We start from the raw sequence: 21613 nt of genomic DNA, 5'->3' as shown, positions 1-21613 counted from the left end.
TATGTTCTTCAAATGGTATCATATTGTACCTAGTTTTATAACCTGATTTTTCTACTGACAGTATTTCTGGAATGTTTTCCATGTTCACTATTTTTCCTGACTTCACGTTTATTACATTAATATGTCGTAATGTCTTTAATCACAGTCATTTTTCTGAATTGGAATACTGAATACTTCCTGACCAGTTCTATGTCTTTTCTAACCTCTAACCTCACACCCCAAGGCCATGAGGTAAGGTGTGGTTGGATGGCGGCTCCTTTCTCAGTCCTGAAGGTGTGAATGGAGGGACTCAGGACCTGTTCAGGGCAGGGCTGAGCAGCCTAGTCTCAGGTGCAGAGCAGCTTCCCCAAAGTGGAGGAGAAGCCAGAAAACTGTCTGCTGAAGTGTTTGGGTTTCCTGGGGTTAGGGGAAGAACATAGTTATCTACAATCCTTCTAATCTTTTCATATTGTGTTTGTACAGTTAGTGGTATTATAAATGAATGGAGTGAGTCAAATGTTACTTCCTTTCATGGTAACCCTAAATTATGCTTTGCTCTCATGGTCTCTTTTTCCTTTCCCAGCTCTGATTCTCTTTGTTCTTCTTTCTCAGTAGAGGAATCCCAAGGAGGACTGATCAGTTTTGGTAGGTGCAAAACCATATGGTATGTGTAAGTTAGTGTTTCCTTCTCGTTGAAATAGTGAGATGTAAACGTTTTCATTAATTGTTCTTAAGAACCCCATTTGATTATGTGCTTCCCAGTTCCTCCCATTCCAGTGAACTGAACAATGGTTCCAAATAACCTAGTCCTCCTTATGTGGCCCAGTCTTTTCCAGCCAGTGTTTATGTATTCACTGACCAGATTATTCTCTGGCAAAATTACTAACTTAGTAATATTAAGAGCTATAATGGAGGAATGAAGAAATTAAGTCCTGTCAAGAAATTATTTGAGTCAGTCAGAACTGTAGCTGGAGGAGAGATGGAGATCCCATTTGGCCAAGCAGGGAAAGACTCTGACATTCTCACAGACGTGAGTTTTCTAGATACATGTGATGCCCAGCAATGAACGGTCTCTGAGGCTGAGATCCGATGCTCTGTGAGGTTTTTGGAATTGAATAGCAATATGATTTAGGACTTGAAATTATATGGATCATGGTCCTTTGTAAGGGATTCCTGAATGATAAGTATGACTATTTTATTGCTAACTAGGATGCAATGAATTTGAATGAATTTGACACAACTCTGGATCATGCTACATTAGTATCCTCTAACTCATGAACCACAGAAGTACTCAGTCAGGGGATTGCTAGTGGCCATAACAGAGAATAAAATCATAAGTCTTAAATTAACAAAGAGCAAGAACTGAAAAGACCTTAGATAAGTTGTCCAACTTAATGTATATCATCGTAATATCTAAACATGATTAATTCTATTATAACCATAAATTAGAGTGCTATGCAGCAATTCAAAATATTTGTCAAAATAACGAAACTACATATGATAGAATTTAACAAAGACTTGAGTATTTAAGATATTCTTTTGCTTTTTTTTTTTAGTGCTGTTTTTTCTATCTGTTATGACAAACTCTAAGTTTCAATTGGAGTAATTTTACGTTTACATTTAATGTATTTATTGACAGTTAGATTTAGGTCATCCATTTTACTATATGTTTTCTTTTTCCATTTGGCTTTTGTTCCTTTTGCTTCTTTGGGGTTAATAATATTACTAAACGATTTAACTTGCTTTTTCTACGTGTGCCTATTTTTAGTGGTCACTGTCTGTATTTACATATATATATATATATATGTGTACCTGTATATACAAAGTTATTTTATTGGGTCCTATTGGCTTTCAACCTTGTATACACTTCATAGTGTCTATCATTAGACTTCAGTTTCTCTTTTAGACTGTACAAGTCTGTCACCAATAATTCAGTTTTTTTATCCGTCACCATACATATGGGTTTTACCATTTCATCCTCCCTCATCCCTTTTTCCTCTGGTAACCACTAATCTATTCTCATCTATGTGTTTGCTTATATTCCACATAGGAGTGAAATCATACAGTATTTCTTTCTCCGTCTGATTTGTTTTGCTCAAGATCCATCCATCTTGTCTCAGTATGGGATGAGTTTGTCTGTTTTTATGGGTGAGTACTATTCCATTGTATATATACAACACTTTCTTATCCATTTGTCCTTGATGGGCACCTAGGTTGCTTCCACATCTTGCCTATTGTGAATAATGCTGTGGTGAGCATACGGGTGCATATATCGTTTTGAATTATTGATTTCATGTTCTTTTGATGAATACCCAGTAGTGGGATGGCTGGATCATACAGTATTTCTGTTTTTGCTTGAGAAATTTCCATACTGTTTTCCACAGTGGCTGCACTGGTTTGCATTCCCACCACCAGTTTATGAGCATTCCCTTTACTCCACATCCTCTCCAACATGTGCTATTTTTTGTCTTGGTAATTATAGCCATTTGACTGGTGTGAGGTGATACCTCATTGTCATTTTGATTTGCATTTCCCTGATGATTAGTGATGGAACATCTTTTTATGTGCCTGTGGGCCTTCTGGATATATTCTTTGAAAAATGTCTGTTCATATCCTCTGTCCATTTTTTTGATTGGATTATTCTTTTGTTATTGAGTTGTATGAGTTCTTTATATATTTTGGAAAGTAACGCCTTGTGAGATGTATGATTTGCAAATATTTTCTTCCCATTGGTAGGCTGTCTTTTCATTTTGATGATGGTTTCTTGCCTTGCGGAAGCTCTTTAGTCTGATGTAGTCCCATTTCTTTATTTTGTCTTTTGACTCCCTTTCCTGTGGAGACATGGTATTCAGAAGATACTAAGACCTACACCAAATCTGTACTGCCTATATGTTCTTCTAAGAGTTTTATGGTTTTGTATCTTACATCCAAGTCTTTAATCCATTTAGAGTTAATTTTTGTGTGTCATGTGAGACAGTGGTCTACGTTCATTCTTTTGCATGTGGCTCTCCAATTTTCTCAACACTGTTAATTGAAGAGACTGTCCTTTCTTCATTGTGTGTTCTTGGCTTCTTTGTTGAAGATTTGCTGTCCCTTGATGTGTGGTTTTACTTCTAGGCTTTCAATTCTGTTCCAAGGATCTGTATATCTGGGTTTTTTATGCCAGTACCATGCTGTTTTGATTACTACAGCTTTGTACCATATTTTGAGTTCAGGGAGCATGATACATCCAAGTGTATTTTTCCCCTCAGGATTGCTTTGGCTATTCAGTCTTATTTGTTTTTCCATATAAATTTTAAGATTCTTTATCTTTTCATGAAGAATATCATTGGTATTCCATTCCAGTTTGTATTGCTTTCCAGATTGAGCTGTAGATCAATCTGTAGATTGATTTAGGTAATATGGACATTTTAACTGTGTTTATTCTTCCAATACATGAACATGGAAGATCTTTCCATTTTTGTCTTCTTTGATTTCTTTCATTAATGTCATAGTTATTGGTGTATATGGCATTCACCTCCTTGGTTAAATTTATTCCAGGTATTTTATTCTTTTTTGTTGCAATTGTAAATGGGATTATAGTCTTGACTTCTCTTTCTGCTGGTCCATTATTAGTGTATAGGAATGCAACTGATTTTGTGTGTGTGAGTAAGACTGGCTCTGAGATAACATCTTTTGCCTATCTTACTCTTTTATTTTTCTCCCCCAAAGCCCCAGTACATAGTTTATATCCTAGTTGTAAATCATTCTAGTTCTTCTCTTTGGGATGCTACCATGGCATGGCCTGATGAGCGGTGTATAGTTCCAAACTGGCAACCACAGGCCACTGTGGTGGAGTGAAATGCAAATAATTTTGAATGTTGATTTTGTACCTTGCAGCTTTCCTGTATTCGTTGATTATTTCTAATAGTTTTTTACAGGATTCCTTTACAGTTTTCTGTATATAGAATCATGTCAACCGCAAATAGTGACAGTTTTAATTCTTCCTTTTCCTTTTGGATACCTATTATTTCTTTTTCTCTTTGCCTTACTGCTTTGGCTAAAATTTCCAGTACTATGTTGAAGAAGAGTGGCAAGAGTGGGCACCCTTGTCTTGTTCCTGTTCTCAGAGGAATGGCTTTCACTTTTTTGACTATTGCGTATGATGTTGGCGGTGGGTTGGTGATATATGGCCTTTGTAATGGTGAGGTACTTTCTTCTATACCCATTTTATTGAGAGTTTTTATCAAAAATGACAAGAAATTGTCAGATGTTTTCTCTCCATCTATTGAGTGTGATTTTCAGTCTTCATTTTGTTAATGTGATACATCACATTGATGGATTTGCTAATGTTGAACCATTTCTGCACCCCTAGAGTAAATCCCACCTGATCGTGGTGTATGATCCTTTTAATGTATTGTTGTATTCAATTTCTAATATTTTGTTGAGTACTTTTGCGTCTCTGTTCATCACTGATATTGGCCTGTAATTCTCTCTCTTTTGTGTTGTCCTTGTCTGGTTTTCATATCAGGATAATGTTTGCCTCAGAAAATGAATTCAGAAGTGTCCTGTCCTCCCAATTTTTCAGAATAGTTTGAGAAGTTATTAGGAATTTACATCTTCTTTGAATGTTTGGTAGAATTCACCAGAGAAGCTGTATGGTCCTGGACTTTTTCTTTGGGAGGCTTTTGATAACAGTTTCAATCTCTGCTTGTGATTGGTGTATTCAGATTCTCTATTTCTTCATGATTCCGTTTTGAGGGGTCATATGGTTCTAAGAATTTATCCATTTCTTCTAGGCTATTCAGTTTGTTGACATATAGTGTTTCATAGTATCTTCTGTAATCCAATGTGTTTCTGCAGTGTCCACTGTAGTTACCCTTTAATTTCTGATTGTATTTATTCGGAAGTCTTCTCTCTTTTTTTCTGAATCTGGCTGAGATATTGTCAATTTTATTATCTTCTCAGAGAACCGCTTCTTAGTTTCATTGATCCTTTCTATTGTTTTTCTACTTCCTGTTTCATTTATTTCTGCTCTGATTTATTTCCTTCCTTCTCCTGACGTTGGGCTTTGTTTGTTCTTTTTCTAGGTCTTCCATGTATAGTGAGGTTGGTCTATCTGAGACCCCACTGGCTTTCTGTTGGCTCCCATAGGCGTGGGTGCTGCTGCACCATCATGACCGGTGATGCTTGTCCTGGGTTGTCTGAAGGTGCTGCTGAATGCTGCGCGGGGTGCTGGGTTCACAGGTGTCACTTTCCCTGCCAGGGACCTGGAGAACTATATGTATCTCCTGCTGCTGCTGAGCTGGTGTTGGGGGGGCCACCAGTGGGGGCTGGGTCATCAGTTCTGCTGTGTTTCCTGAAGGCTCTGGTCACACGTTCCACCTGCCAGTGTTGGGGCAGCGGGGTTTACTGATCTGCCCCAACTCCATTTGCTCACAGTTGTGGGGCCAGGCCACCTCCACTGTGCCAGCAGTCACACAGGCCAGGGTGCCACCATCCATGCTCCACCGGCAGTCATGTGAGCTGGGCTGTCCTCACCACTTGTGCAAGCCACTGTGTGAGGATCCACAACCTGGATTGCTGCTGCTCAGGGGAGGGTGGTGGGGGCTTCTCCCCTAGTTCCACTGCTTACTGGGGTTGAGTCCACCCACCTTCAGATGTATAGATGCATGGATCTCTTAGGCATCCTCTAGTGCTGTATAGGAAATCCTCTCTTGGTCAGTGCATGTCCATTTGGCTGTAACTGAGAGGGGAGAGACAAGGGGGAAAATTCCACCATGATGCTGATGTCACTCATGTTGTCTCACTTTTTTTGAACTTTACAAAAGCCAATTTAAAAAAATTATTGTGGTCTAAATAGTTTATAATATTGTGAAATTTCAGTTGCATCAATATTTATCAAACACCATATCAATGTGCCACTGCACCCCTTGTACCCACTCTCCTGCCGCCACAGTAACCACTAAATTGTTCTCTTTGTCCATAAGTTTGTTTATATTCTACATATGAGTAAAATCATATGGTCTTTTCTCTCTGTGTGGCTTATTTCTCTCAACATGATTCAAGTTCCATCCATGTGGTTGTGAATGAGACAATTATGTCCTTTTTATGGTGGAGTAGTATTCCATAGTATGTATATACCACGCCATCTTTATACAATCATCAGTCATTGGGCACTGGGGTTGCTTCCACATCTTGGCTATTGTGAATAATGCTGCAGTGAACATAGGGGTGCATACGTCTCTTTGTATTGTTGATTTCAAGATCTTTGGATAAATACCCAGTAGTGGGATAGCTTGGTCATATGGTAATTACATTTTTAATTTTTTGAGAAATCTCCATTCTGTTTTCCAAAGTGGCTGCACCAGTTTGCCTTCCAACCTGCGGTAGATGAGGGTTCCCTTTTCTCCACAACCACTCCAACATTTATTTTTTTGTCTTGGTGATTGTAACTGTTCTAACAGGCGTAAGATGATATCTAACTGTAACTTTGATTTGTATCTCCCTGATGATTAGTGATGTTTAGCACCTTGTCATCTGCCTATTGACCATCTGTATATCTTCCTTGGAAAAATGCCTGTTCATATCCTCTGCCCACTTATTGATTGGGTCATTTATTCTTTCATAGTTCAGTTGTGTGAGCTCTTTATATATTATGGAGATTAATCCCTTAACATATATATGATTTGCAAATATTTTCTCTCAGTTCCTGGGTTGTTTTTCATTTTGATCTTGGTTTCTTTTGCCTTCCAGAAGCTCTTTAGTCTGATGAAGTCGTGGCCACTTGTTTATTGTTTCTTTTGTTTCCTTGTCTGAGTGGACACTATGTTTGTAAAGATCCTTTTAAGGCTGATGACAAAGAGTGTACTGCCTATATTTTCTTCCAGAAGTTTTATAATTTCTGGTCGTACATTCAAGTCTTCATCCATTTTGGGTCTATTTTGTCTATGGAGAATGATAATGGTCTACTTTCATTATTTTAGATGTGGTTCTTAGTTTTCTCAGCACCACTTATTGAAGGGGCTTTCCTTACTCCATTCTATGTTCTTGGTTCCTTTATTTTTTATTTATTTATTTGTTTTTGAGGAAAATTAGCCCTGAGCTAAAGTCTGCTGTCAATTCTCCTCTTTTTGCTGAGGAAGAATGGCCCTGAGCCAACATCTGTGCCTCTCCTCCTCTACTTTATATGTGGGATGCCTACCACAGCATGGCATGCCAAGCGGTGCCATGTGCACACCCAGGATCCAAACTGGCCAACCCTGGGCCACCAAAGAGGAATGAGCAAAGTTAACCACGGCGCTAGCAGGCCAGCCCCTCTTGCTTCCTTTATTGAGGATTAGCTGTCCATATATGTGTGGTTTTTTCAGGGCTTTCAGTTCTGTTCCATTTACCTGTGTGCCTGTTTTTGTACTGGTACCATGCTGTTATGATTACTATAGCTTTGTAATATGTTTTGAAATCAGGGATTGCGATGCCATCAGTTTTCTTCCTGTTTCTCAGGACTGCTTTGGCTATTCTGGGTCTTTTGTTGCCCCATACAATTTTTAAGATTCTTTGTTCTATTTCTGTGAAGATTTTCATTGGGATTTTGATTGGGATTGCATTGAATCTGTGGATTGCTTTAGGTAGTATGGCCATTTTAGCTATGTTTATCCTTCCAATCCAAGTTCACGGAATATGTTTCCATTTCTTTATGTCATCATCAATTTCTTCCAGTAATGTCTTATAGTTTTCATTGTATAGGTCTTTTACCTCCTTGATTAAATTTATTCCTAGATATTTTATTCTTTTTGTTGCAATTGTAAATGGGATTGTATTCTTCAATTTGTGTTAGTTCATTATTAGAGTATAGAAATGCAACTGATCTTTGTAAGTTTGTATTGTACCCTGCAACTTTGCTGTAATTTTTTATTATTTCTAATAGACTTGCATCTCTTCTCTATTCTTTTTTTTTTAATTTTTATTCAGTTAATGATGGGTTACAATCTTGTGCAATTTCAGTTATACATTATCGTTTGTCACTCGCTTTGTAGGTGCACCCCTTGACCATTTGTGCCCAACCCCCCCCCCATCTTTCCCTGGTAGCCACTAATCTGTTCTCTTGTCTACATTTTTAAATTCGTATGGGTGGAGTCATAGAGAGATTGTCCTTCTATAACTGGCTTATTTCACTTAACATAACTCCCTCAAGTTCCATCCATGTTGTTGCAAATGGGACGATTTTGTTCTTTTTTACAGCTGAGTAATATTCCATTGTATATATACACACCACATCTTCTTATCCAATCATCTGTTGATGGGCACTTAGGTTGCTTCCAAGTCTTGGCTATTGTAAATAGGCTGCAGTAAACATTGGGGTGCATAGGACTTTTGGAATTACTGACTTCAAGCTCTTTGGGTAGATACCCAGTAGTGGGATAGCTGGGGGTTATGGTAGTTCTATTTTTAATTTTTTGAGGAATCTCCATACTGTTTTCCATAGTGGCTGCACCAGTTTGCATTCCCACCAGCAGTGTATGAGGGTTCCTTTTTCTCCACAGCCTCTCCAACATTTGTTACTATCAGTTTTAGATATTTTTGTCATTCTAATAGGTGTATGGTGATATCTTAGTGTAGTTTTGATTTGCATTTCTTTGATGATCAGCGATGATGAACATCTTTCATGTGCCTATTGGCCATCCATATATCTTCTTTGGAGAAATGTCTGTTCATGTCTTCAGCCCATTTTTTGACCAGGTTGTTTGATTTTTTGTTGTTGAGTTGTGTGAGTTCTTTATATATTATGGATATTAAGCCTTTGTCAGATATATGACTTGCAAATATTTTTTCCCAGTTATTGGGTTGTTTTTTTGTTTCAATCCTGTTTTCATTTGCCTTGAAGAAGCTCTTTAGTCTGATGAAGTCCCATTTGTTTAATCTTTCTATTGTTTCCTTCTCTGAGAAGACATGGTGTCCGAAAAGATCCTTTTAATACTGATATGAGAGTGTACTGCCTACGTTTTCTTCTAGAAGTCTTATGGTTTCAGGTCTCACCTTTAGGTCTTTGATCCATTTTGAGTTTATTTTTGTGAATGGTGAGAAAGAATGGTCAATTTTCATTCTTTTACATATGGCTTTCCAGTTTTCCCAGCACCATTTGTTGAAAAGACTTTCCTTTCTCCATTGTATGCCCTCAGCTCCTTTGTCGAAGATTAGCTGCCCATAGATGTGTGGTTTTATTTCTGAGCTTTCAATTCTGCTCCATTGATCTGTACCTGGTTTTGTACCAGTACCATGCTGTTTTGATTACTGTAGCTCTGTAGTATGTTTTGAAGTCAGGGATTGTGATGCCTCCCGTTTTCCTCTTTTTTCTCAGGATTGCTTTAGCAATTTGGGGTCTTTTGTTGCCCCATATGAATTTTAGGATTCTTTGTTCTAATTCTGTAAAGAATGTCATTGGGATTCTGATTTGGATATCATTGAATCTATAAATTGCTTTAGGCAGAACAGACATTTTAACTATGTTTATTCTTCCAATCCATGTACATGGAATGTCTTTCCGTCTCCTTATGTCATCATCCAATTCTTTCAGAAAGGCCTTTAATTTTTCATTGTATAGGTCTTTCACTTCCTTAGTTAAATTCACCACCGTATTGTATTGTTTTTGTAGCGATTGTGAATGGTATTGTGTTCTTGGGTTCTTTTTCCTGTTAGTTTGTTATTAGAATATAGAAATGCTACTGATTTATGTAAATTACTGTTATATGCTGAAACTTTGCTGTAGTTATTGATTACTTCTGAGAGTTTTCCAATGGATTCTTTGGGGTTTTCTATATATAAGATCGTGTCATCTGCAACAAGCAAGAGTTTCAATTCTTCCTCCCTATTTGGATTCCTCTTATTCCTTTTTCTTGCCTGATTGCTCTGGCCAGGACCTCCAGTACTATGTTAAATAAGAGTGGTAATAGAGGGCATCCTTGTCTCGTTCCTGATTTGAGGGGGATGGCACTCAGTTTTTGCCCATTGAGTATGATGTTGGCTATGGGTTTCTCGTATATGGCCTCTATTATGTTGAGGTCGTTCCCTTCTATGCCCATTTTGTTCAGAGTTTTTATCATGAACGACTGTTGAATCTTGTCAGATGCTGTGTATCTATTGAGATGATCGTGTGGTGTTTATTCCTCAGTTTGTAGATGTGGTGTATCACGTTGGTTGATTTGTGAATGTTGAACCATCCCTGTGTCCCTGGTATGAATCCCAGTTGATCCTGATGTATGATTCTTTTGATGAATTGCTGAATTCTGGTTGCCAAAATTTTGTTTAGAATTTTTGCATCGATGTTCATCAGTGATATTGGCCTGTAGTTCTCTTTTTTTGTGGTGACCTTGTCAGGCTTTGGTATCAGCGTGATGTTGGCCTCGTAGAATGTCTTAGGAAGTGTTCCATCCTCCAATTTTTTGGAATAGCTTGAAAAGGATAGGTATTAAATCCTCTCTGAAAGTTTGGTGGAATTCCCCAGGAAAGCCATCTGGTCCTGGGGTTTTATTCTTTGGGATGTTTTTGATTGCTGTTTCAATCTCTTTCCTTGTGATTGGTCTGTTCAAATTGTCTGCTTCTTCTTGAGTGAGCTTTGGGAGATTGTAGGAGTCCAAGAATTTATCCATTTCCTCTAGGTTATCCATTTTGCTGGCATATACTTTTTCATAGTCGTCTCTTATAATCTGTTGTATTTCTTTGGAGTCTATTGTTATTTCTCCTCTTTAATTTTTGATTTTGTTTATTTGAGCTTTCTCCCTTTTTTTCTTTGTAAGTCTGGCTAGGGGTTTGTCAATTTTATTTATCTTCTCAGAGAACCATCTCTTTGTTTCATTGATCCTTTCTACTGCCTTTTTCATTTCAATAGCATTTGTTTCTGCTCTGATTTTTATTATTTCTCTCCTTCTGCTGACTTTGGGCTGTGTTTGTTCTTCCTCTAATTCGATTAGGTGTAATTTAAAATTGCATATTTGGGATTTTCTTGTCTGTTAAGATGTGTCTGTATTGAGATGAATTTTCCTCTTAATACAGCTTTTGCTGTATCCCATATGAGTTGGCATGGTATGTTATCATTTCCATTTGTCTCCAGGTATTTTTTGATTTCTTGTTTAATTTCTTCAATGATCCATTGCTTGTTCAGTAGCATATTGGTTAGTCTCCACATCCTTGTGCCTTTCTCAGGTTTTTTCTTGTAATAAATTTCTAGCCTTCTAACATTATGATTGGAGAAGATGCTTGTCATTATTTCAATTTTTTAAAATTTGTAGAGGCTTGCCTTGTTTCCCCACGTATGATCTATCCTTGAGAATGTTCCACACGCACTTGAGAAGAATGCGTATTCTGCTGTTTTTGCATGAAGTGTTCTGTATATGTCTATTAAGTCCAATTGTTTTAGTTTTTCATTAAGCTCCACTATTTCCCTGTTGATTTTCTGTCTGGATGATCTGTCCATTGATGTGAGTGGGGTGTTGAGGTCCCCTACTATTATTGTTTTTTTTTTAGCATCTTCCTTTAGGTCTGTTAATAGTTGCTTTATGAACTTTGGTGCTCCTGTGTTGGATGGGTAGATATTTATAAGCATTATTTCTTCTTGATGAAGTGTCCCTTTGATCATTATATATTGCCCTTCTGTGTCTCTCTTTACCTGCCTTATTTTGAAATCCGTTTGTCTGATATAAGTACTGCAACACCTGCTTTCTTTGCTTGCTATTAGCTTGAAGTATTGTCTTCCATCCCTTCACTCTGAGCTTGTGTTTGTCCTTGGGTCTGAGGTGTGTTTCCTGGAGGCAACAAATTGTTGGATCTTGTTCTTTAATCCACTTTGCCACTCAGTGTCTTTTTATTGGAGAGTTCAATCCGTTTACATTGAGGGCAATTATTGATGCATGTGGACTTAATGCTGTCATATCTGGTTTCCCTGCATTACCTTTGTTTCTGGTCCTGTGTGTTTTAGCCTACCCATTGACTTCTGCAATTTTTATGCTGGGTTTCTTAGATTTTTCCTTATTTATATTTTGTGGCTCTGTTCTGTTTTTAGTTTAGTGGCTACCCTCAAATTTGTATTTAGAGTCTCATGTATAATATAGTCTATTCTCTGGTGGTCTCTTACTTACTTGGCCTAGACTGATTTAGTCCCTTTCCTCTTCCCTCCTATATTATTATTTATCTCTTATTCCAACTTGTGTTATGAGTTTGTAGTCAGAGTGATAAGATCGTCTTTACTTTGGTGGTTTCCTTACCTTTATCCTAATGCTATAGTTGAATATTTGCTATCGTATTCTGCTTCTATCTATCTGTCTCCCTACTCTGTGGCTTGTGACCTCTTCTCACTTTTTTTTTCTTTTTTCGGGTATGAGAGCCTTCTTAAGGATTTCTTGTAGTGGAGGACTTTTGGTTACAAATTCCCTTAACTTTTGTTAGGAAAAGATTTAATTTCTCCCTCACATCTGAAAGATATTTTTGCTGGATAGAGCATTCTTGGCTGAAGATTTTTATCTTTTAAAGTTTTGAATATGTCACTCCATGCTCTCCTACCTTGTAAGGTTTCTGTACAGAAATCCGCTGTAAGTCGGATAGGAGTTCTTTTGTAGGTTATTTTCTTCTGTCTTGCTGCCCTGAGTATTCTTTCTTTGTCTTTCATTTTTGCCGTTTTTATTACTATATGCCTTGCAGTAGGTCTTTCTACATTGACAAATCTAGGAGATCTGAAAACTTCCTCCACACACATTTCTCCCTCAATCCCTAGATTTGGGAAGTTCTCTTCTATAATTTCATTAAGCACACTTTCTGCTCCATTTTCCTTTTCCATGCCGTCAGGAATTCTGATGATTCTTAAATTCATTCTCCTCATTGAATCTGATATCTCTCTGATATTTTCCTCTTAGTTCTCTTTCTTCCTCTGTCTGGAGCCATTCAGCCTATCTATCTTCGATTATGCTAATTTTCTCCTCTATGGTGTCTACATGGGCATTCAGGGAATCCGTATTCTGTTTTGTCTGATCCATCGTATTTTTCATCTCTAGTATTTCTGATTGATTCTTCTTTATAGTTTCAATCTCTTTTGTGAAGTAACTCCAGAAGTCATTGACTTGTTTCTCTTTCTTTCCCTCTACCTCGTTGAGCTTTTTGATGATAGCTACTCTGAGCTCATTTTCACTTAGTTTACCTATTTCAAGTCCTCAGGACTTAATTCTGTGTTTTTATTGTTTTCCTTCTGTTCTGGAGCTTTTATAAATTGCTGGATGTTAGAGGAGCAGTTTTTGCACATGATGGTAGTATTCGTTTGCAGTTACAGCCTGTCACCACTAGATGGGGTTGAGAGCTGCACATTCTGAGCTCTCCGCCTTCAGGCAAGATGGCGCAGCAACCAGTGCAGGTTGGGGAGGAGGGGCCCTTTCTCTCACGCATCGATCTGGATTCTGACCAGCTCTCATTCTTCTCTCTCTCGGTGCCTTGGCTTGATGGGGTCCCCATGCACAGAAGCTTTCCCCTGTCAGTGGGTTTCCACTGTACCAGCGGTGGAGTCCTGACGATCCCCGGTTGTGCGGCCCCTTCCCCACCCTTCCCTCACCCACAGCAGCGATCCCAGTCTCTAGAGGAGGGAACGAAGTTCTCCTACCCCGTTCCAGCTCCTCCAAGGCCGTCTGCAGCCTCTCCGTCCTCCGTGGTCTTGTTTCTGTAGTTCTCTGATGGTCTGGCATTAGGATTATTGGCTGAAGTTCAGTTTTTCCAATCCTTTGTTGTAGTTTGGAGTGGAGAGAGTCCCAGGTCAGCTCACCCCGCCATTTTGCTCTGCCCCTCTCCCTGTCTTCTCTTTTCTTGATCATTTCCTTCCTTCTGCTTGCTTTTGGTTTTGCTCTTCTTTATATCTTCTTAAGGTGAACAATTAGGTATTTATTTAAAATGATTTTTTCTAATATAGGTGTTACAGCTATAAATTTTCCTCTTGCATCCTCGTTTACTTGTTATCAGTTGTGGGATGTTGTTTTTGTTTCATTCATTCCGATTATTTATAGTTTCCATCGTGATTTCTTCTTTGACATATGGGCGGTTTAGAAGCAGGTAGTTTAATTTCCAAACTTTGAGATTTTCCCACATTTTTTCTTGATTTTAATTCAATTATATTGTGATAGGAGAACTTGACATTATTTCGGTTCTTTTAAATATATTGAGTGATTTATAGCCTAGCATATGGTCTGTGCCTCTATTCTATACGTGACACCATTCCAATTGGCAGATAAGATTGTTCATATTCATTTTTTAATCTAGTTTTTCTCTCCATTATTGGGAATACAGTGTGACAGTTAAAAAATTATTGACTCAGCTATAAGTTCATTCATTCTGGCTGCTCTGTAAATACACTTTTGCTCTTTAATCACACACCCATCCTTGGGTTATTTTGTGGTGGAGTATCTCCTTGGCTCCTGCATCACTCAGAGCTTCTCCAGTGCCTGGTGCCAGCAGCTCACACTAATCAGCAGCTTCCATGTGTGTCTCCCATTGAGCAGTTTTGCAGTTAGGTATCTCTGGTGAGATGTCCCGTGGACAGCTTTACGCAGCACCCTAGGGGGTGGGCTTCTTGAAGATCCATTCTCACAGCCGACGTGCACTGTCCTTTCAGTAAGTGAATGCCTCGCCCTCTCCCACAAGGTCTGCATCTCATTCCTGTCAAGTGGATCTCCCATGGGCCCTCAATCTCAGCCCTGTTTAGTGTTCCTTATATGTCTAGTCTTATATTCTGTAGCGTTCTGTTTACTTACTTGCTAATCTCTCATTATTCTAATTTGCTTATGTAAGTATTAATTAATAGTCATTTATGTTAACAGTTTCCTGTTCAAATTACTGTGAGGTTTCTCTTTCTTCATTGGACCCAGCCTGAGAATGGCATATTAAAGACCCCAGCCATTGTTGACAATTTGTTTATATCTTCTTTAATTCTGTCAGACTTTCTTCATGTATTTTGTTGCTCAGTTGTCAAATATGTTTATGTTTATAATTGTTAAATATTTATGTAAGTTGCTCTTTTCCTCCTTATAAAATATTCCTTTTTGTCGCTAGTGACGTTTTTGACATCAAAGAGTATTTTGCCTGATATTGATATAGCCACTTCAGCTATTTTGTTACTATTTGCATGGTGCAATTTACTATGATTTTACTTTGAACCTGTTTGTCTATTTGAATCTAAAGTGTGTCTCTTGTAAACAGCATACAGTTGTATATTGTTGTGTTTTGAGATTGACAATCTTTGTTTTTTTCTCCCCGAGGACGATTGGCCCTGAGCTAACATCTTTGCCAATCTTCCTCTTTTTGCCTGAGGAAGATTGTTGCTGAGCTAACGTCTGTGCCAATCTTGCTCTGCTTTAGTGGATGCGGCTGTGTGTGGCCTGATGAGGGCTGATAGGTCCCACCTGAGATCAGAACCTGCAAACCCTGGGTGACGGAAGCAGAGCACATGAACTTAGCCACTATGCCAAAGAGCTGGCCCCAACCATCTCAGCTTTCAATTGGAGTCCTTCATGCATTTCAAATTTAATTCAATTATCGATATTGTTTACTTTATAACTCCCATTTTGCTGTTTCCTATGTTTTATGTTTTTGTGCCTTTTTTACTGCTTTTTTATATTAAATATATTTTTTCCAGAGGAACATTTACTGGTTCTCCTTAATATCCTGAATTATTTTCTTAGTAGTTATTCAGGGAAGACAATATACATCTTAACATAATACTCTTAAGATTAATATTAATTAACTTCCAGTAAGGTTTAGAAACTGTTTCAATATAGCTCCATTCCTCCCTGCCTTTGTCCCATTTTCATATATATATTACATCTTTATATAGGTCCAACAATACAGTTTTATCATTGTTTTGTGCAGTCATCTTTGCAATCAGTTAAAAGAAAGAGAAAAATGCATTTTCAATGTTATCTGGCCTCCATTGTTTCTGAAGAGAAGTCAGCTTCAGTTGCTTGTGGTTCCCTTGTACATAATGAGTCCTCTTCTCTTGCTTCTTGCAAGATTTTCTACTTGTCTTTGGCCTTCAGTAGCTTGACTATGATGTGTTAATATGTGAATTTCTTTTGTTTATACTGCTTGAAGTTTGTTGACCTTCTTGCATTTCTAGATTGGTTTTTCCTCATTTGGGGAAATGTTGGGCCATTATTTCTTCAAAGAACTTTTCTGCCCTTTTCTCTGCTCTCCTTCAAAGTAACTATTATACTCCTGGAACTTGAGTCATGTGTATTCTTGCTATGCTTGACTGTTTTCCCAGCAGGTTGTGACATTCTGTTAATTTTTATTCCTTTTATTTTTGTTTCTTCAGACTGGAAATCTTCATTGACCTATCAGCAGGTCACAAATCTTCCTTCTGACGACTCAATTTTGCTGTTGAGCTTGTCTTTGAACTTTTCATTTCAGATATTCAACACTTTATGTCTTGAATTTCTGTTATGTTCTTTTTTTAAAAGTAATCTCTCTTTATTGATTCTCTATTTGATGAGCCATTGTAGACATTATTTTCGTTTGTCAAATATGGTTTCATTTAGATCTTTGAATATATTTATAATAGCTCTTTTTAAGTATTTTTTCCTGAGTCCAATATCTTCACCTCCCCCAGAAACAGTTTCTGTTGACTTTTCCCCATGTATGGTTCACACTTTCCCATTTCTTTGCAGGTCTCATTTTTTATTGTTGACAACTGGACATTTTAGATAATATTGCACCAACTCTGGATTTAGATCTCCTACTTCTCCCGGAATTGATATTGTTGCTTTTGTGTACCGACTTGAGTAATTATGTAATCTGTCTCCTTTGCAACATGGAGAGGCTGATGTCTCTGACCAGTTTATTATTATTTTTTTAATTCTTTTTTTCTCTTCTAAGCCTGGCTTCATAGAGTCACTTCTGGGTCACCATAGCTTAGTGGTCAGCTGATGAATGGCCAGATGTTGCCATTCTACCCTTGACAATGGATCTGAGTGTTGGTTGGGAAACACATTAAAATTCCCAGCTTTTAGCAGACAAAGAGAAACACCATATGATTTCACTCATAAATGGAAGATAAACTAACAGACAAAGAGAACAATTTGGTGTTACCAGAGGCAAAGGGTGTTGGGGGGAAGGCACAAGGGTGAAGGGGCACATTAATATAGTGACAGACATATAATAATGTACAACTGACATTTCACAATGATATAAATTATTATGACCTCAAGAAAATAAAAAAAATAGATCCTTGACTTTTTACTTTCTGCAGGGCCTTCTCCTGTCACCTCTTTGCATACTCAAGACCTCATATTCAGCCAGAGATGAACAGATGGCTAGGGGTTCTCACAACTTTATGCATACACCCAACCTTCCAGACCGCCACGAATATGTCAAATCTTATTAAGAGCTTCTCTGGCTTTCTCATTTCCAGAATTGTCTTGATTAACCTCTGGTTAGTCTCATGATACTGCACCCTCAGACCGTCTGTGTTAGCTATCCATCCCCAATTGTTTGCACTGAGGTTCATATTCCTTTTGCACAGCACCTCCAGGCATGGGGTTTTTCCATACTCCATTCTAACTCATGGCAGTCTCCTAGAGCTCAAAGGTGCTGGTTTTCATACCTTGTTCAGCTCTGGTAAAACAAAGCCAGAGGGAGATGGGAGCATCCCTAGGCTAAAACTCTGGACACTCTCATCGTCCCTTCCTGGAGTTCAGTAGTTTTGCTTGAATAAATGCTTCTTGATTCATTTATGTGTTTGCTCAATTTTCATAGTGTGAAAGTAATTGTTTTAATAATTTTATGCAGTTTCATCATTGCTTTTTGGGGAAAATTGCCAAGTTACTCATTACACCATTCTGAGGGTCCCACTCAGTTATCTTTTTACTAATTTAAAATAAGAAAAAATATACTTACACACATTTTTATCATGTTGAGAACATTTTATGAGAGTCCAGAATGGGTAAGCTGTGTCCAGGAATTCCTCTGCTCAGAGACTCCAGCAAGTCTTCCCAGTGGCTCATCTGAGGGCACAAATGGTTTCACAGACCGGGGCAAAAAATGACACTATTTTAAAACAAAATTTCAGATCAATCCTTGATTTTGATACCTTTTCATTTGAAAACCGAATTTTCTCCTCTTCACAAATTATCACAATGAATAATACCACTTATTAGTCATTCATTTTTTCCCTTAACCTCTTTTTTAATACCTATTGTGATGTAACATGGAAGACATAAAGTTCAAAAGGGGATCCAGTACTCGATTACTGCAATGTGTGAAACGGTTTTAACATATTATACTGTAGTGATTGCGCTTATTGAGAATTATTTTAGTAACTAGATGGGGAAGTAGCCAATGTTCCTTTTGAGAAATATTCTAAAGAAAAACTAATTTGGTTGAAAAAATTCTAAATAAAGAATTTGTAATGTTGATTGTCCATAGGTCTACAATAAGAAATGTGTAATTACTTATGATTTGGTAACAGTCAAGAAAAGTAAAGTTGTTTACATTTGTATTGCCAGAGTTAAATGCAAATAGACAATATTAACTTTGGTTAAAAAAAAAAAACCTCCTAAAACACAGATAGCAATGCTAAGAACACAAGAAATTAGCAAGTGAAAGGGATTTAAGAAGAACTGAGTTAGAGACTGAATGATGTTCACTCAAGAAGTCCACCCATTTTATTGAGCAAAAATGTCCTCGCCCTCTGTAATGGGTTGAATTGTGTCCCCCCTCCCCCATAAAGGATATGTTGCCCTGCTAACTCCTAGCTCCTCAGAGTGGGACCTTATTTGGAGACATGGTCTTTGCAGAGGTTCAGTTTAAATGAGGTCACAAGAGTGGGCCCCAATCCAATATGACTGGTGTCCTTATAAGAAGGGGAAATTTGGATGTGTATGCACATAAGGAGAGTGCCAGGTGAAGATGCAGGCAAAGATCAAGGGGTGTATCTACAAGCCCAGGAACACCAAAGATTGCCAGCAAACCACCAGAAACTAGGAGAAAGACCTGGAACAGGTTCTCACTCACAGCGTCAGAAGGAACCAAATCTGCTTAAACCATGATCTTGGACTTCCAGCCTCTAGTGCTGTAAGAGAATAAATCTGTGTTGTTGAAGCCACCCAGTTTGCGGTGCTTTGTTATGGCAGCCTGAACAAGCAAATACACGCTCATTCTCTCACTCATACAGTGGGGGTTAAAAATAAAAACAACCCCAGCAGAGTAAACAGCAGCAGCAGCAGCCTCCTGAAGGTTTACAGCATAGAGAGACGGTGGAAGAATGAGTGCCGAGGCTCTCTTCAGCTGGAAACAACCCCATTCTTCTTCAGAGAGCTGCTCCTACCACTGAGCAAGAGCCACAGCCCTGTGGTTTCAGTAAAAGCTGCCAATCACTTTCCCTCTCATCTCCAGGTGACAGATGATCTGCATCTTGCTTTGCCATCCAATTAGAGCTTGGAAAAGGGATTGAGTTCCTCCCTAGAGGAGACATCAGAGTCTAGAGCTGTTGGCTGCCGTGTCTTCCTACTGTGAAGGAAGCTGATCTGTCGTGTGAAGGAACAGAGTCAACATACAGAAGGAAGTGGACTTGAGTGGGAGACAAGGAGAGAAGCTGATGGTGTGTGAGAACCTGGTCTCAGCCATCCTCAAAGCTCAGCTGCACACAACCTTTCCAGCTGTGTCCTGTCCTGCTTGTGGTTTGTTCATATGAGCACTTGCATTCCTCTAAGCTAGTTTAGTTGTGTTTCTGTTCTTGCAAGTAAACAACTCCACGTTAATATACCACTGGAAAATTAAGTGGATTTTAGTATTCCTATATGCCAAAAGTGTGGTTTGGGTGTCTTGAGCAGGTGCCTAAATTGATATCACAGATTTAAAAAGGGTTTGAAAACCATAAGCGTTATCATCTTAAAGTTGTACTCAATGCATGTTTTCATTAGATCAAATTATATAGTGTTGGAATTCAGAGTTACTGTTGCATGGGGAGTCAGGTATTAGTAATTCTGATGACATAACTTTATCTCTCTGTATAAATTTTTTACAAGTTATTTCTTTAAATCTTGCCCTGTGTCTTTCTAACAAGTCGCACTGACATTGAATCAGAAGGAATATTGAGTTGCAATTTTAAATATCACTCATCTTCAGCCAGGGACTCACTGAACTGAGACAGACGGTATCTGGGCATTATAAATTCACCTCTAGACTCTTCCAACAGGGCTTGTTTTTCTGCCACAAGCTTGTACCTCCTCCAATTAAACCTGCTACTGCCACAACATTAATCTTTTTAAACCTCATTCAATCATCTATGTGTTCATTCATTTGCTCAGTAATTCACATGTCAAGTTTTTATTGTGTGCCTATGTGTGACCATTACTCTGATTGGTGTTGGGAATGTTTAGATTCAAGGAATATAGCACCAGCCCTCAGGAGTTCCAGTCAGCACACAGTTCATGCCAATTCTTGACGAAAATGGTCCATACCTCCAATGGCTCATAGGATAGTGTCAGAATGCCTTGGCTGACCAAAGTGTCCCTTAGCTGGAGTTGAAAGTGCAGCTAACTCAAAACTGAGAAGTCAGCTGGTGACCAGGAAGGTAATCTGAAGCATTCAGATAAGTTGCCAAAACTCATGGAGGTATCAGGAACTAGAGCACGAAACTTCATCACAGCCAAATGTCGGCCAGGAAAGTATGTAGCTGTTAACCCCTCCTGTGTGAATCAGCCCATGCAGCTGAGCCCTGGCTTATAATACAGGCTTAAATGTGGACTTCTGGGTTGACTTCAGACAGGAAGGTTGAAAATACAATCGTTTGCCACCCTTGGAAAGTGAAAAAAAAAGGCTTAATGACTTATTCTTTGCTTCATTAATTCATTCATAAAATCACCAAATATTATACTCCAGTCATGGTGTTGGGTTCATAGAGTCTAGGACAATAGTGACCTGGGGAGTATGGAGCTTGCACTGTCTCTGGCAAGATGAGTGTTGAACCAACAGCTATAATCATGGTGAAGGATTACAAGAGCTCCTCCCCTCATCTCCCAGTCAAGAAATGGCGGCCCCATCTATGCCATTACTCAAATCAAAAATGGAGGCATTGCCCTTGACACCTCCTGTGATCAATATTAGCTATGTGCCCCAATACCCGGTTTCCCTCCACTGTTTTCCACAGAGAATAACTCTACTTTTCCCTCCCCTTGACCAAATGATCCTTGCCAATGAGCTGTGAGTAGAGGTGACAGGTGTCACCATTGTGTGGAAGCATTTACAAGTCAGTGCATGATTGTATTCTTTTAATCCTAATTCAGCAAGCAGCCACATTCCAAGTGCAGCGTCTCCATCAACCTGGGTCTTTGATGGGGACAATGTGGAACAAAGTCCCTGCTGAATTTCCATGGACATGGAGCATGGAGGGGGAGTTAATCTAAGTTGTTCTAAGCCATTAAGATTTTGGTGCTGTGTGTTACACAGTATAGCCCGCTCATACTGAAGGGTATACTTCACTATCTCTCAGCATCTTGCAATACATCAGCAGTTCCTGTTGACTAATTCAAGATAAGTCCTGGGTCTATCCACTTCTCATCATCTCTTTACAGTCATCCCAGCCCAAGCCACAAGCCATCTTTTGCCTGGACCATTGCAATATCCCCTCTTTGGT

General features: G+C 38.6%; 1 long non-coding RNA gene across 2 annotated transcripts; it reads left to right on the top strand.

Moving 5' to 3' along the window:
• The first annotated feature begins 577 nt into the window (after positions 1–577).
• On the top strand, positions 578–20237 carry LOC138922529 (uncharacterized). 2 transcript variants are annotated; one of them, XR_011435615.1, is made up of 3 exons: positions 578–624; positions 2030–2127; positions 19372–20237. It is a non-coding gene; the product is annotated as an uncharacterized lncRNA (long non-coding RNA). The 2 variants fall into 2 exon arrangements; XR_011435616.1 differs by lacking the exon at positions 19372–20237 and adding an exon at positions 16647–17096.
• The last annotated feature ends 1376 nt before the right edge of the window (positions 20238–21613 follow it).

Source organism: Equus caballus, unplaced genomic scaffold (genome assembly GCF_041296265.1).
Source record: "Equus caballus isolate H_3958 breed thoroughbred unplaced genomic scaffold, TB-T2T haplotype2-0001042, whole genome shotgun sequence".
Classification (NCBI taxonomy): domain Eukaryota; kingdom Metazoa; phylum Chordata; class Mammalia; order Perissodactyla; family Equidae; genus Equus; species Equus caballus.
The sequence above is the reverse complement of the archived record's forward strand: the minus strand, read 5'-3'. Positions and strand labels throughout refer to the sequence as shown.